Below are 17,831 nucleotides of genomic sequence, written 5' to 3'. Positions count from 1 at the left end.
TTAGTTTATTACACATATTTAATCTATATTTATATTATTATATCTATGGTTAAACTCTTCACTTGTGGTTTTGGATAGGCTGAGATTGAGAGCTAGATTGTTTAAATACAATATGTATATGAAGAATAGGGATGCCCAATTTGTGGGCTGAACAAAGAAACATGGGAGTGTTTATTCATCAAATGTGAGCAATTAGATATTGGCTAGCATCAAGGCTTGGATAAGATGGACTACTGCTGCTAACACTATTCATGGTGTGGATGAATCTCAAATGCTAAAACAAACAGGTTCAAACGTCAAGTATTCGCAACTATATATATCAGTGGACAAGGAATGAAGCTTTATGGAATATGAAAATATACACAATAAATTTTATTATAAAAATAATTAAACTTGATGTAAAGAGAACAGAACAGTAATGAGCATTATGCCCAATAAAATGGTAAAAAGGGATATAGGATGATTGGAAAAGTTATAATAGGAGTTGCATACCTATTATAATTAGTGCTGCTAATGGTGTAAAAACTTGGTTGTGGAATTAATATACTTGCCAAAAAAATACAAAAATAGAATTAATCAAAAGACTTTTTTTTTTTGGCTGAAATTAATCAAAAGACATTAATCTTCTTCTTAATATATATATTTTTTTGGGTATACCAGACATTAATCCTCATTGAACACATGCAGAGAATGAATAGAGATGAATGGTAGCTTGGGTACGAAGGTAATTAATTAGAAATATTAGAAACTATTAGTAAACGGTGATAACGAAGATGTTGCCACATGTCGCCTATTAATTTGCTTGTGTTTGTACAAAAAGTGTGATAAAAATCGTAAATGGATCATTGCCATGGTTTTTGGGTACAACACATTGGGAAGAAGGATTAATATTGATAATTAAGTTAATTGATAGATAAAAAATGAGGTTAATAAGGGGGTTTGGACATGTGTAAGATAAGTTAGCCTCAAGAAAAGGGAACCAAAATTCAAGATTGGGAAAACAGTCGGACCAGCCAGCGATTAATGGTTTTGGGAGTGTTACTCAAGGAATGTTGGCGGGGACCATACCTAAATCTTGATGATTGTTTCATCGTAATTACAATATTATTATTATTATTATAATATAATTTCTTTTCCACTGGGAGCTACCTAGCTAGGATTGCTAGCTACTTTGAACTTTCCATGATATTAATATGGCGAGATGAGTTTAATTTCAGTTTAATATATTTATATATATTTAACAAAAGTAGGTTTCCATTAATTTTCTAATTGCAACTGGACTGTTACAGCATACATGGATCTCATTACCTTTTTCATTAATATAATCATTTATAAATTTAAATTAATATACTAATATATTTTACAATTGGACTGACCACATAACAATTTAGAGTTTTTTTTTAAAAAAAAAAAAAAAGATTGTAAACAGTTAATTTAGAGTTCCAATTTATTTATTATTTTTTGCTAAAAAGTTTCAGTTTATTTAGTTGACATAACCCAAAATTTAAGTTTCTGGGGAAATTTAGAAAAAGTAAAGTGAAAGATCTCATTGTAAAAGTAAATTTATATCATCATATATATATATATATTGAATGAATGCGGCTTTAAAAGGCACTAAATATGTGTAAAACTATATAAGATTGATATATTATTATTACTGTAATTAAATATTAAGTTATGTACTCCTGACTCACAACTCATTTTATCAATTCTAATTACCTTGTTTAAACATGATGATGATTGGTTATAGCATTTTACTAGCCATGGCCACTATACAGTTAAGAGTGGATATAATCTGGCAATAAGAGGAGAAAATTTACAACCTTCATCATCAAATGAAGTTATGGCAGCTTGGTGGAGTTCATACTGGGCAATAAAAATTCTAAAGAAAATTTTACATTTTGGATGGAAGGGTTTTCATGAAATTTTACCCTCCTTTAGTGGTCTATTTCGAAGACAAAACTCATCTCATAGTAATTGTCCTATATGTGGTTTCGGGAATGATACCAATGCACATGCAATTTTTTGGTGCTCCTTCTCACAAGTTATATGGAAGGAAATGAGTTTCCCTTTTCTTGCAAGCCCAAAAGAGGACCTGACCTTCAAAGGAGTACTACTGTATGCATCAGAAATACTTGAAAAAGAAGATTTTGAGAAAGTGTTAATTTCAGCATGGACAATATGGTTTGAAAGAAATAAGAAAAGTCATGGAAGAACTATAAGAACTCCACACCAAATCAAGATATGGATCTCTTCTTATTATAATGAAATCTGTCGAGAAAGAAATAAAACTAAAAAAGGAGTTTCAACTGGGTGTACTAGTGAGCAAAGTAATACAGAGACTGAAGTTCTTAGCTATAAACTATATGTGGACGCAGTGATATCAACCCCTCAAAATGTGATTGGTTTTGGAGCAGTCATTTTCTCCTCAGGCAAACAAATGAAGGCAGCCTTATCTAAACCACTACAAGGTAAATCAGTCCAATTTACTAAGTATTATGTCTCTTATAGCAAGGACTGGGATAATACATACAATTTTAAAATAATATAGTAAATATCATTTGGGTCTATTTTTTAGTTTTCAGTTTATGTTTTCAAATTTACTTATGAAGGTATAAAACGATGTAATAATAACAAATGTGACTACAACTTAAATATTTTTAACTAAATAATTATAAATGGTTTTTATCTGGATTAACTTTAAAGAATTTTAATAGTTATGGTTTTTCAAAATAGATATATGATCCTTTTTAGCGTAGGGGTTATTTAAATTTATACTATTATATCATCCTGTTAAAAGTTAGATAAAGAGTCAAACCAAAGAGGTTTCCCTTTGATTTTGACTCTATAACAATTATACTCTAAAATTTGAGTTTTAAATTTAAATGAACTTATTGGTTTAACTATCTCATTTGCAGGTTCCTTTTCAGTTTACCAGGCAGAAACAGTTGCTTTACTAGTAGGATTGCGTTGGGCTCAAGATGTGGGACTTCCCGTGGAGAAAGTTTTTTCTGATTCACTTTCTTTGGTCTCAGCTTTGGAGGGCCAGACTGTGTATTTAAATGAACTGGGGGTTATCTTTTCTGATATTAAAGTCCTATTGTCTAGTTTTCCTGGGGCATCTCTTTCTCATGTTAGCCGCAACTTTAATGTTGAGACTCATAGATTGGCTAAGCATGTCCTTAGGATAGACAATGAACTTTCTTGGATGGAAGAAATCCCCCCTCCTTCTGTGTAATTTTTATTACCGTTGTTATCTTAACCTTTATCGGTTACTCCAACCAAAAAAAAAAAATTAAGTTATGTATCATTTTTCATCAAAAAAAAAAAAAAATTATGTATAATTTAATATAATAATTTTTTTTATAAAATCTTACTAATTAATCAAAAAGTATCACATTTAGACGGTGCTTATTGAGCAATAATGATGCCTAAATGCTTTCGTTGATGTTTAAAAAAATTATCAATAATTGTTATTCGGTACAGTAATATTTAATATTTTTAGATATATCTTCTTGTAATTAATTAACGATATTTTTTAAAAATTATTACATTAAACTATATAAAATTTAATAATTAGTTAAACTGGTTAACTTATAATAATATTAATAGATAAGAAAATGCGTGTATCAATATTTATGTGTATGTATGGTCGAAAGTTTTGGTGAATATAACAATATAAATCTATAATACGTTATTACTTGAGGACCAAACCTATTGTTCTTCACATAAACACTACTAAGACCTACTGTCATTGTTTTCGTCGACAGATATTGACCGATTTGGTATAGCATGGGTTTTATCATTCCAAACAATTTACACAATTTTATTTCTCCCAGCCCTAATTTTGTCTTTATACCTATTAATTAATATATATATATACATATATTATATATATACAGCATCCCGAGAAATGGTATATATGTTTATTTATACGGAGCACTAGAATGATGTATATTTTTAATTATTTAAAACTGATTATAAAATAAAAGATATATAAGTACAATAAAATATTTAAATTTTATAATTTTTAACTTGTTAAATTTATAATTTTTTAAATATTTATAAAATATTTTAAATGATTATAATATAGTGAATTAACACTTATAAAAAATCAAAATAAAACAAGAATACAAAAATTATAATGGTTAAATCAAACAATAACACAAATTAAAAAATAAATACTAGACAAACAAAATGAGGTTCATCATTCACGGGAAGAATTGTTATTTTTTTTTTTATTTAAGCCTTTATATATTACAATCATGCATAATTTGGGACTCGAACCCAAAACCTCCAACACAAACGTACTCTTCTATTACCACTTGAGTTAGCCTCAAGTGGTTGAAAGAATTGTCATTTAGCGAAGCATTATTCGATCATCATCAATAATGGAGAAATACTAAAGAGAATACAAAAGTTGAGCTCATCAACATTGGTATCTTTTACCTCAACAATGATATCTTACACCTTACAAATAAACTTAGAGAGTAGTGATCAAACACACACATCCTCCTTAACATAACAACTATTCTTACTCCTTACAAATGTAATTATCATCTAAATCTCTATATCATCACCTAAAGAAGTAATGCACAAAATCTTATATAGGTAACTTAATAAATTAAAATAACTTACTGTGGAGCTAATTGGACAAACTTGCAAATCTATAAGGTCACTCCATGAAAATAGCACTAGCAGTACACCATCTCATAGACAATGTACATTGTCTTATAAAAAATAATTAAAATTAATTAATATTATTTAAATGTCCAAATTAAACACAAAATGGGTGCATCAGTACTAGGGGTGTTTGCAGTACGAGTGGTGCGGTTTTTAACCATTTTTTCAAACCAACTTACACATGCGGTTTTTCCAATTTTTCCAAACTGCACCCACACCGCGATACTAAAAAATCGCAAAAACCGCACCGCAAAAAATGATGCGATGCGGTACGATTTCTACGGTTTATGCGGTTTTTGAACTATCACAATTTTTTTTTTTTTTAAAATCATCATAAAATAATTAAACTATCATTAATATAATTATTCCAAAACACTTAAGAAAATACAACAAACTTGAGACTAATAAAAGTTATAACAACAACAATAAGTCAATAATCTTTTTAAAATTTCAACAACACACCTAAATCAAAATAACAAACTTGAAACTAATTAAATTTCAACAATAATATAAATGTACAACTAATATACTTTTAACAATAGATTAAAAATAAAACAAACACAAACTTCCAACTCTAAATTTCAATACACATGTATGGGCTTGGGTTTATTGCTAAGAAGAGAGGGTTTGTGAAGAGTTATGGAATTTGCCCTAAGATTTATGGGCTTGGGTTGGACTCACATGTAGGGCTTAATTAAATAAATGGGAAATTTACATCTAGAGCCTTAAAATACATCTCAATTACATAAATAACGTGACTTTTAAAATAATCAAAGTTACTATTATATTTGTAACGTTTTCATTAATATTGGTTTTGTTTTTAGTTCATAAATTCTTTTCTTGGTTATCCTTGTAATGTACATTTTTTATTTTTTTTTTTGTACAATATATATCTCAATATTTGTATCAATTATCATGTCTTCCACACCTAATATTTTTTTACTGTACATATATTTAATAAATAATTAGATTTAAAATATTTTCTCTATCTTTTTTTTTTTTTTATATTTAATTTATTTATTTTTTTTGGCTACACTAATAATTATTTGATCTCAAAAATTGCATATTGTGATCTACACTTTAAGATAATCATTTTGATATGTGAGACACAAATATTTTTTTGCTAGCCAAAATCAAAGGTAATATTTTAGTTTCTTTAGTTTTTTTTTTTTTCATTTTTTTTTTATATTTAGTTTACCAATAATATTCAAACTATGAAGTATACTAAATAAAACTATTTCATATTTGTGCTTACTTCTTATATTATATATATGAAAACTAACTAGTTTCTACAATAAACTTAAAAGGTAACTAAAAATGTAATTTTAAAATAAGCAATTAATAATTTAAATGTTTACTAATTTTACTAATAAATTATGTGAGCTTTTTTTTTTTATTATTATAATTTATTAGTTTATTAAATAAACTTGTTGTTACAAAAGAACAATAAAAAGTAACGTAAAAGTTTAAAATAATTGAATAATTTAATAAGATTTAAAAATAAACACATAAATTTTAAAGTATCAAAAAGGTATACAAAATAATTGGTATATAAAAGTGGTAGCTTATTATATTACATAACAACTCATTAGTTTCAATAAATTTTAAGGTTACCAAAATATATTTTAAATAATAAGATACAATAATATAACTTAAAAATAATTAATTGATTATTAAGATGTTTACAAATAAATTTTGGAGGTAACCAAATTGTATCTCAAATTATATGATATAAAAATGAAGTTTTTTTTTTATGTAAAATTAACTAATTAGTTTCTTATCAACATTATAACTAAGTAAGCAAATAGTTACTTTTGAAAACGGAGGTAAATTAAAAATAAAAAGTTTGAGATTAATTTCGTTTCAGGCATATTAATTTCAAATTAAGGTATTTTTTGAAGACGTGGCAAGGTATTATTGTAAATGAGATTTGTTAAGGTATTTTTGAAATTAGTTTGTATTTTAAGTATATTATTGAAAAAATCCCTAAATAAATATAAAAATTGAAATTTTAAAACATGCGGTGCGGTGCAGTTTGAATCGCGGTTTAATAATTCAAAACCGCAAACTGCACCGCACCGCGCTGTTTGGAAAAAATTCAAACTGCAACCGCACCACAAAGAATTTCAAATCGCATTTTTTTTACGGTGCGGGCGGTTGGAGCGGTTTGATGTACACCCCTAATCAGTACACTAATTTAATTAAAAGGGGCACCGTAAAATTTCCCATATTATATAATTTGAAAGTATACCGTAGCTGCCTATAGTATTACATAGCTTCTTTAAAAACATAAAATAGTAAATTCGTAAATTCTAGGTATATTATTTCTATTACTTCTATTGACGTATTTGAATCAATGTCATATATGTTTCAGTCCTAGAGGTAATACGTTGATATGTCCAAGCTATCCACATTTGCAAGCCTAAAAATCAATATTAACCGATTAAGATTAAAAAAATAATAATAATAACTTTAACACGTAAAGAGTTTAATAATATTATGAATCTGAAAGAGCCAGTTTAATGTATGTACTCTGTCCAAATTATGAAAATTATGAAAGACTATGCATATTACTTGCAATGATCAAATGCCCATATAATAAAAAGTAATATCCATTTTGTAAAAGAACAATATACATGTTGTTCATTTTAATTTTTTTTGACATCTCTAACTTTCATTAGATAAAAATCATCAAGAACAAGTTACAAGCATTAAATCAGTTTGGAATCCATTCATGACTTGTCTAGATTGTTAATATCTGATATTGAAAATCACTTAATGGAGACACATCATCAAAGTATTTGTTTAAATGATTAACCAAAGAATGAGTGTCTCACTATAAAAAATCTTATTTTTAGTCACAATAAAATTTGTGAGTAAAAGTAAAAAATTTGTAACTAATTATAAATTATTATTCTTATGTTGTGACTAAAAGGTTCGTGTGGCTAAATGTATTAGTCACAAAAATTGCAATTTGTTGTGATTAAATATATTTTTAGTTACAATACTTGTGGTGACTAAAATTAAATTAATAATAATTTGTAACTAAATACTATGTTTTAGTCACAAGTAACATTTTGTTGTGACTATAAGTCATATTTAGTCACAAAAAAATTATGATGTTACTAAAAGTAGTAGATTTTGGTAGTGTATGTTTCCATATTTGTTATTAGTAGGTGCACGACTGAATACCAAAGAAGAATATCAAGCTGTTAGTTTAGGTGTGCCTACTAATACTTGTCCACGTGTACTATGAACTCTAGTAGTTTATTTCTAACAACCTAAGTGTATAAATAATTCGAAGGCTCATTTTTAAATCATTCATTTGTAATAAATACAAAATAATTAGAACTATTTATAAGTTTTCTCTCAATTTGTCTTACGAGATATTGAGTTCTTAGCAAGAAGGTTCAATCGAGTGAACCTATTCTGTTCTGGATTAAAATAAGATTGGTTCCTACCGAAAGTGATCTAAGTTTTTGACTCAACACCTGGTATCAGAGCTAGGAGATTGATTTGAGTCGAGTCTTGATTTCACTACAACAATTAAAAGTGATACCGGTGGAGACCTCCGCCGGTACTAATTGAGGAAACTGTCGTTATTGAGTATTATCGATAAAATTCGTCGATAATACTATTAGCGACCAAAATAAATTTCTGCCAATAATAATATTAATATCGGTAGATTAATAGCGGTGGGATCCGCCAGTATTAATGTTTGCCCTTTTAAACGCTGTCACATTAATACCGGCAAACCACATTTAGTATTCCGTCGGTATCAATATTTTTTATATAAAAAACTATTTCAGTTTTTAATATTTATATAATAAATAATTATAATGTTATATATAATAATTATAATATATATTTTATATAATAATTATTTTAAAAATATATTATTAGTTAGAATTTAAATTTAAGAAATCAAACATTAATGTTAATTTATCCATAACAATATACACTATTATCTTAAATAAAATTATAAAATTATCTTAAAATAAACTTTAAAACATAAAAATTTACTTAATTAAAAAATCAAATTATCATTGTTCAGATCAGTAAATTCTATAAAATCATCTGCATTCGAGCTAAGTCTTGAACCATCGCCATTATCACGAGATTGTGGAGCCGGCAGGATAGAGTAATAAGGTTGTCCAAATTGTTGCGTAGGTAAGATCTCCACAAATTATCGAGTCTGCGGACGAACCAAAGTAGGTTATTGTTGTTGCTGACTCTGCACATTGAAAATCAGACCATGCATAGGTTGTTGTGGAGATCCTCCCATTTGACCGTACACAGGTTGTTGCTGCAACAATGACTCAAATTGATCGTACACAGGTTGTTGTAGGGATGACCTAAATTGACCATACATAAAGTATTGTTGTTGCGATGAGCCTCCAAAATGGCCAACCATAGGTTGTTGTGTTTGAGATCTTCCTGTGGCATCTAGAAAAAATATAAGAGGAGACTGTGAGGGATGCCCGAACATGTAATGTAACTGAGGCAGTTTTTAGGAGCTAGCAGACATGTTGGGAGAATTGTTGTTGTTGTTGAAAGAAATGAGGCATTTGAGGCGATTGTTGTTGTTGTTGTTGTTGTGGCATTGACACTAGACGAGGGGTTGAAGTGGACGCACTACCTTGCTGTTGTGATGGTAAAAAAATTTGTAAAAAATTTTCAAACCGTGGGTCAAGTAGAGAAAGGTCACTAGAGGTGGCAGACTGATCAATCTTATCACGCATTTTTAACATAAATTCAGCAAAGACTCCCATATCTTCCGCACTAATGGATGGAGAAGGGCCTTGTGATCGAGCTTGACTTTGAGTACGAGAACTTGTCCCCCAGCAGTCTTTTAATTTATAACCCACTCCTCTTTAATAGTCTGACCGATTTCCAAGAACTTTACTCATAACTTAAAATTATACAAACTATAAATCTTAAATTTCTTTATCAACATATTATGTATGTATTATATATATAAAACATATATATCATATATATATACACAAAATTAAATAATATATTTTTTTAATGAATACACATATAAACAAATATTAAAAAATCTAACCTGTTAATTTTTGGACACCCAAACGTTGATGCTCCGACTGGCGTTACATGGAACCGAAAATTCAGTTACGGTCTGGTCGGTTTGATGGTCAGTTTCAGTTTTTCGGTTTTTATGAACACCCCTAGGTGCAAGGGGCAGTGGACTGCCAGAGAAGAGGAGTTGAAGGGGTTGAAGATGGTGAAGGGGGCGGAGAGGAATAAAATGGGCAAATATTGTAAGTTCAAATATTTGTGCGGTAAAATTCCCGCCCTCTTTTTTAGGGATGGGATTTCTACCGGTATTAATACCTATCCACCGGTATTAATGCATTTTAATTAAAAAAAATATTTATTTATTAGTTATTATCGACGGATAGCCTATTCTGCTGATAATACCCTTATTTGTAGAGGTGGGTATATTCAGCCAGTAATAATACCGCTGATATTAATTAAGTTTGTTGTAGTGTTTGAAGTTTTGTGTTTCAATTGTTTGAAGGTGATTCTTGAATTCAAGATTTTGGTGATCAATCAGGAGAGATGGAGAATGCCAAATTCGATTTGAAAAAATTTGATAGTGTTTACCCAAATTTTAACGACGATGACGTGTCAAGAGTAGCAACACGTGGCACAAAAATATCGAGACTAAATTAATGAAAAATATGTAAAGTCATGATCGTTAATCATGAAGAGTGGTCTGACCGTAGAATGAAAGTCAGACAGTCACCCTTACCCCTAGCTTGAGTAAGGTGGGGGTCTCCGAGAAGTAAAAATGATGGAATAACACCTTTGTAAGCGGAATGAATAATCACCACGCACCCACATGCCAAGTTAGTCTAGCGGGTATATTCTACTACCCCTTACCTCCTAAAGGGTTGGCCTAGGGGTATACCCTCACCCTCTACACCCTAATGATACAAGTCATGCATTTTAGATATGTCATTCTCAGAGGTATATGGGGACATCGACATTATACCATAACTACTGATAATGGACGAGAGGTCCACCCAACGAAGGTGGTGGTCACCCCCCTCAAGTTGGGTCCCGAGGGGTTACCCCATGATGGTGGTTGTCACCCCTTCCCCTCAAGTTGTATCCTGGGAGGATCACCCAAGGATGGTAATTGTCACCCCCCCTAAAGTTGGGTCTGGGGGGGCACCCAACGAGGATGGTTATCACTCCCCTCAACAAGAATCTCGGGGGTGTTGCCCCCGAGTATGGATTTCATCACTAAAGGTGGTCGACAACCTTGTCACACCCATAAGGGACTCTCATTGTCAGTAGCTCCTTCGAATGTTCAAATCCCACAAAAGGCTAAAAGTCAGTTGTCAATCCACAAAAACTGTGAGATATTATCATAAAAATCAAACTTCAACTACCTCTAAAAATCAAGGAGACGGTTGAGGTAGCTCCGCGTTGGTCGCATCTCCTGAAGCGAGAAGCACCAACCCCCCTCCTCTATATAAGGGGTCATCCATGACCTAGGAGGGGAATCCGCAATCTTGAACACTTAGAAAAATAAACACTTCTCATTCTTTGCAATCAAGAGCCTGTTCTTGACTTTTGGAACTCGGATCAATAAAACACAAGGGTAATAGGCTATTACCGACATCCGGGGCCAAATCTCTTTAAATTTTACTGCCTTTTATTAACATTTATTGCAAATTCTAGTATTATTAACTGCATTTATTATTGTGATTTTAGTTTAAATCTCATTTATTACGACTCCGCGTCGGTTGGCTAAAAATCCAGTCAATATTTTGGTGTTTTCATTGAGAGCTTTTGCCAAAATCTCGAAGTTTTTCACCAAAAAAAATGGTGTTAACCAGAAGATCTCAAGACCAACCTGACGAAGAGATGGAAAGTGCCCACCAAGTTCCATCAGCAAGCAATCTCGCTGGGAACAATGGAGAACGACCATCGCATTCGGGGAACGGCGACACAGCCACCACCGCTCAAATTGCTGGCCATGGAGAAATTGGCCAAACTGCAGCCACTGGACAGACAACTATTGGGCGTACCAATAACGCCACTACCGCAGGTTGCGGCACTACTGATGGCACCACCAGAATAGGTAATACTAGAAATTTTGTCCCACCTACTGATGGTGCGGGCCAAGCTCAAACTGGTCGCGGCCCTGGCATCTTCATGTCGCGGAATGAACCCCATGTGGACATTGAGGGAATTGACCCCGAGATGGATCAACTGCGAGATGCGATAGGCCAGATGCAAGGCCAGTTCCAAACTCTGCACCAAGAGCAAAATCAAGCTCGAGCGGCCTTGACTGAAAATCTCGCTAACCAAAGGAGAGAATTCCAATCTGGGTTGGAAGATCATGCTTGTGAGATTAGGCGGCACCAAGACGACTAAGATCATCGCACCAAAGAGGCTGCCGACTTAATACGGAGCTACTTCAACCAAAACACTCAAGGGAAGGGTACTGATGCCCATAATAAACAGATACCCCAAACCTATCCTTAGGAGGTCCCAATCGCGAGGAACTAGAGGGAGAGGGTGGTCTATGGACCTTAAGAGCGCCCAAGGAACCAAGAGAGGACTAGGAGTCATCTCTCCAACAAGGTTCCCTGCAATAATAATCGACCGCTCCCAGGCGATGAGGAAGTTCTACCCAGTCATCATATGGGACGCGATGACTCCCACGATGTCCGTCTAAGGTGGAGTGGTGGAGAAAACTCTAAGAACAACAATGGTGACTGTGGCAGAAACGGTGGAAGGATGCCCCAACGTAGGGAGTGGCAACCCCGCGACCAACACGGCCAACAACGAGATGGCGATGATCGCCCAAGAAATAGTAGGCCCAGGGGGAGAAGAGAAGACCCCGAGGTCAACAGTGACTACCGTCCAAATTACCCTGACGGTCATGGTGATGATGAAGCTGAAAGTCAGGCTAACAACCAACCAAATCCTGAGCTGGGGGGTTATCAAGCTGGAGGGCCGTATGCCCCTAATAGGCAACATCAAGCTGAGAATCTACCCCAAAGGGATAGGAATGACCAAGTACCACCCCCGGTTGATGGAAGGGCTGATAGTCAGAATGTAGGAGGAAGGCCAAGAACCGGGTAAGTTTTTGAACAAGTAGGCCCTCGAAGTGGTAGAGACCTGCAGGACTCTCTGAACAAAAATAGGGACAATCGTGGTTCCAACATAGTAAATCCACCTGAGTCGGTTCAAAGAGACCAAGCGAATACTGACGTTAATATTACTCAACCTCAAACAGTTGCACATCTGGTGATCCAGGCTTGGTTGGACGAGTTAACCCGATTGGTCAAGGACCTTACTGCACCAAAACCCACTAACTTGGATCTGGAAAGGAGGACAGGGTCTGCCTTCTCCCAAATGATCAATGACCTCCCTATTCCAACGAACTTCATGATGCCCACTTGCAAGTACACGGGTAGTGAAGACCCACTAACTCATGTGGAGAACTTCAAAATCCAAATGGACCTTCAAGGAATCATGGATGACCTTAGGTGTCGAATCTTTCCTGTAACCCTCACGGACACGGCGCAACAATGGTTTACTAAACTACTCCTAGGGAGAATAACTTTTTGGGATGAGTTTGAAGGGTTATTCTATACCTAATTCTTTTCAGCCCGACAGATACCAGTGGAGTTGGGTGACTTGGTCACCATCAAGCAGAAGCCTGATGAGCCACTAAAAGACTACATTCAACGCTTTATGTAGGAGGCAACCAAAGTAAAAAATCTGAGTGATGATGGCAAGCGAGCTGCCATCATGGGAGGCATTCTGGTGAGAAGTCGGTTGTGGGAGGATATATGGCAGAAACCAACCCATACTATGAGAGACTTCCTTGGCAGAGTTGATGAATTCATTAAACTAGAAGAGGTTTAGTGGAACGCCAAAGGCCTCAACCAAGCTAAGGGAAAGAAGAACGAAGCAAGCACTAGTGGCCAAGGCTCCCAGGGTTAGGCGAGTAATAATAAAAATGGCTTTAACAATGAAAAGTGGACCAACAACAATAATGGTTGAAATAACTTTATTAACAACAAAAAGCCAAACAAAGCATCTTCATGAATGACTATGTCCTTCTAATTGATACAATCCTCAGCCACATGCGATATTCCCCTTGTTCTTGCCTATGGGTATGGTAACCCATCATTCCACCAAAGGATGACTTACCACCAAGTATAGAGTACTTGAGGTCATCCCACCTAGAATATACAAGTTAGCATGTTATGGTGCCAACAAAAAGCTAGTACTAGTGTCTTGCCATTAAAACGGAGAGCACCTACAAAAGTACTACCAATATAAGTTGCTTTTCAGTAATGACTTAGGCTGGTTGGTGTACATGCAAAGTATATTTTCATAGCTGGTCGTCATACCTACAAACAAAGTTTGATAATGTAAAGGCACGAATTGCCCACTTTTGATGTAATAAGGCATGTTTGCCCATTTTATTTATAAAGAAAAAATTGCAAGTTATTTTTCATATAACGACACAACTTGTATGATTGTTATTGAATCAAATCGCAAGCCTAACTAAGGTCAAGAATGTATGAAATTATAGTGGAAAACCCGTGACAATAACAGTTCCTATGTGAAAGCCCTGATTACTTAACAAGTGATCAAGAGGTGAACCTACCTAGTCACTTGGGGGGCAACCGCGCTCATACATGGACTAGTAAGCATCAAACACACTCACTTAAAAAGATTTTATAATTATTGAAAATTTCCTTTCAAATTCTAAAGTGTTTGTGCATTGCTCAATGTCTCGAGAAACCTATATGTGGTACATGGTTAACTATAAAAAATGCTTACGCATAGTGTGGTACATGCCAGACAAGTTAACACATAGTAGCATATAGTATTAGAGCCACATAGCGCCAAAGTAAAAAAGAGGAAGGGAAACATGCATAACATTCAAAGTGCACGAGCAAAAAATTTTACAATGAGAGAACAACCAGTAATGTAGCTAAATGGAGGAAGCAATAATGACAATTACAAACTTAAAATTTTTACTAAGTGTGAAAAGCAAAAACAACACATGGAAGCATGTATATAAGACCCCGAGAGGTTGAAAAACAACAATCGTCTTCAATTCGCGAAGTTACCTTACGGTCGTCATGAAGCATCACACCCCCCATTGGTGGTCTCGGGTTGTACCACCCCGACCTCCCATAGGGTGGTCTTGGGGTGTACAACCCCGACCCCCACTTGGAGGTGATGCCTCGATAGCTGCAAAAAAAATGTGTATAGAGGGTCTTACTCGGGGTGTACCCCAACCCACCAAGGTCGGGGTAACACCCCAACCTCGGGGTAACAATGAAAAAAATTAAGTTACTTTGGGGTGCACACCCCAAACCCCAAGGGGGTAACTCAGGGGTAACACCCTGACCTCCAAGCCACGGGGTATACACACCCCGACCCCCAAAGGGGGTGTCTCAGGGTGCATACCCTGACCCCGTTATGGGGTACCTCAGGGTATCAATGTTGTAAAGGGTGCAAGCTTGGTTCATAGGGTACACATCCCAACCCTCAATAGGGTACCTCGGGGTGGTTTTCAACAATGAAGGCCGAGCTTCATACCTCCGTCACTCATGATCATCCAACAAATTTTTCCAAAGTGTATCACATCCCCACAAATACATTTTTACCCCTTTTATGAGAATCAAAATTGGAAAAATAGAGGGAGAATGAATTTTTTTTCATGTTCATGGAGATCTTCAATATTCAAGAACACAATCAATCAAGAGCTTCAAAATTATTCATTTTCTCACCAAATTACATCAAACCAGAACCAAAAACACATTACACATAGCCTATGCTACAGAATCCAATCGTCAAACACTCATATTTTATCAAAAACTCAAAAATCCCAAGAATTCAATGCCATTTTTGGCCATGGAAAAAACTATGAAAAAGAAGTGCAAAAAACTTCATCATATTTCAAATTTCAAGTAAGAAATTTGTAAGAAATTTGTAAGAGGAAGTGTAGAGAACTTACCCTCTATGAAGATGGAGACCTCAAAGCTTCCAAGGATTTTTATTTGTTTTGTAAATAATTTATTTTTCTTGTAAAGGGAAAAATTATCATTGGGATATGTTGTAAAATGTGAAAAACACAGCGGTTAGGGAAAATATTTTTGGGTTTTTGGAATGTAATTTTAGTAGAGGCATAATATTTTTGGTGTCAAGCCATCAACAACAAGGGCAAGACATGGACTACACAAGAAAGTTCCTACCACATGGTCATACCGCTAAAAGCTTGAGAGGCAAATGTTTACCCAAATTTTAACGACGATGACCTGTCAAGAGTAGCAACACGTGGCACAAAAATACTGAGACTAAATTAATGAAAAATATGTAAAGTCATGACCGTTAATCATGAAGAGTGGTCTGACCATTAGAATGAAAGTTAGACAGTCACCCTTACCCCTAGCTTGAGTAAGGTCGGCGTCTCCGAGAAGGAAAAACGAAGGACTAACACCTTCGTAAGCGGAATGAACAATCACCACGCACCCACATGCCAAGTTAGTCTAGGGGGTTCTTATACCCGATATTCGGCTGCCATATCAATAGAGGACACGTGTCAAGATAAAAGGAGTATGGATCGACGTAATCACTTTTTATGGGATAACTCATTAATTGCTTAAGTATTAGAGTATATTTGTAACCTGCTGACTGAAGGTCTTAGGCAAGGAATCAATATACAAACTGGTACTTAGCATACTAACAAGAAACCATATGTCGCTGAATGCGAATAGTAAGGCACCAAAGAAAGCGACACGTATCAATCGTGAAAGTCCTTAGCATACAATATACAAACTAAGTGTAAAAGTCAGATCGGCTTGAGACCAAGTAAGCGAGGTGCCTATCTCGCTATGGTAACTTCTTATAGCTCCATCCAGCTAGCGTTAGGGAGGCTTACAATCCTTACGAGCCGGAAGATAACATTTAAATGAGCCTTGAAGAACTCTTTGAGAACTGTGGTTGACACCAAACATGCATCGTCGACCTCGGAAGGACGATTGGCCCCAGCTCGCTATTGAGATCACTGGAACCAAGCTTTTGTCGAGACAACTCCAAAAATAATAATTAAAGGCGTGATTTAAAACACAAATCATTTTTTACCTAGTAAAAGTGGGAACATCACAACTATACGATTTTCAAATCATAAACCGCATTTACACTACGTGATATGTAATCAAATCCCATGATTTTAGGGATGATTGCTGTCAACATATTACAGTCAACTTTGTAATTAACTGTCCACTATGTAATTATAAATAGTGGAAAAGAAGATCAAAAAAGGGATGAAAAACTGATATAAGAGAGGCCCTGAAAAACAATCAGAAATCTGAATAAGATTAACTCGTGGACTATGCTAAATTTTAAATGCAAAACTACGTAAAAAAAACCCGGATTTCATATTTTTTCTTTCATAACTTTTATTTTTTCTGTATAAAATCACTACTATGAAGCTCAAATTTAGTTAACAAAAATTTGCGTTAACAGTTTGGTGCTTTCATTGAGAGCCTCGATGAAAAAGCTCAGAAAAAAAAACCCTCCCTTCTTTTGAAGAAAAACCACCTCCTTCATGGCTAAAAATCTAGAAAATATTAACACCCCACATGAGGAAACTAATAATCGTTCTGGGAAAGAGTCCATGGGCTCCGAAGGTCTACAAACTCGTGGTCATAAAGAACCACCCGTTCTAGGAGGGCCCAACCTGAGGGTGGCCCCAGTGTATGGACCACACGTTCCCGAAGAACCCAAACCTACATTGGTCTTAGTACGCGGACAACACGCTCGAGAAGAACTCAGCGTGGGAGTGGTTAGAACCCTGGGACGAGGGATGAAAAGCTCAATCGTGGAGGTGACCAATCTGTGGGAAAAGGAACTTATGAAACGAAAAACCGCCACCTGAGACGCCGTCTGGAAGAGGCGCAAAGTCGAAATGCTGAGTTAGAGCGTGATGCAGCCTCGGCCAGGGCGACACAGGGGACGAATGCTCAAAATCAACTTGAACCTGAAGTGAGAAGACCACGAGGCAAACCTCATAGCTCACGAAGCAAGAGACGGCAAAAGGCCCGGGAAGAACAACCTAGGGAAAATAAGACACC

Source organism: Cannabis sativa, chromosome 8 (genome assembly GCF_029168945.1).
Source record: "Cannabis sativa cultivar Pink pepper isolate KNU-18-1 chromosome 8, ASM2916894v1, whole genome shotgun sequence".
In the NCBI taxonomy this organism is placed as follows: domain Eukaryota; kingdom Viridiplantae; phylum Streptophyta; class Magnoliopsida; order Rosales; family Cannabaceae; genus Cannabis; species Cannabis sativa.
This window is presented reverse-complemented; position numbering follows the sequence as displayed.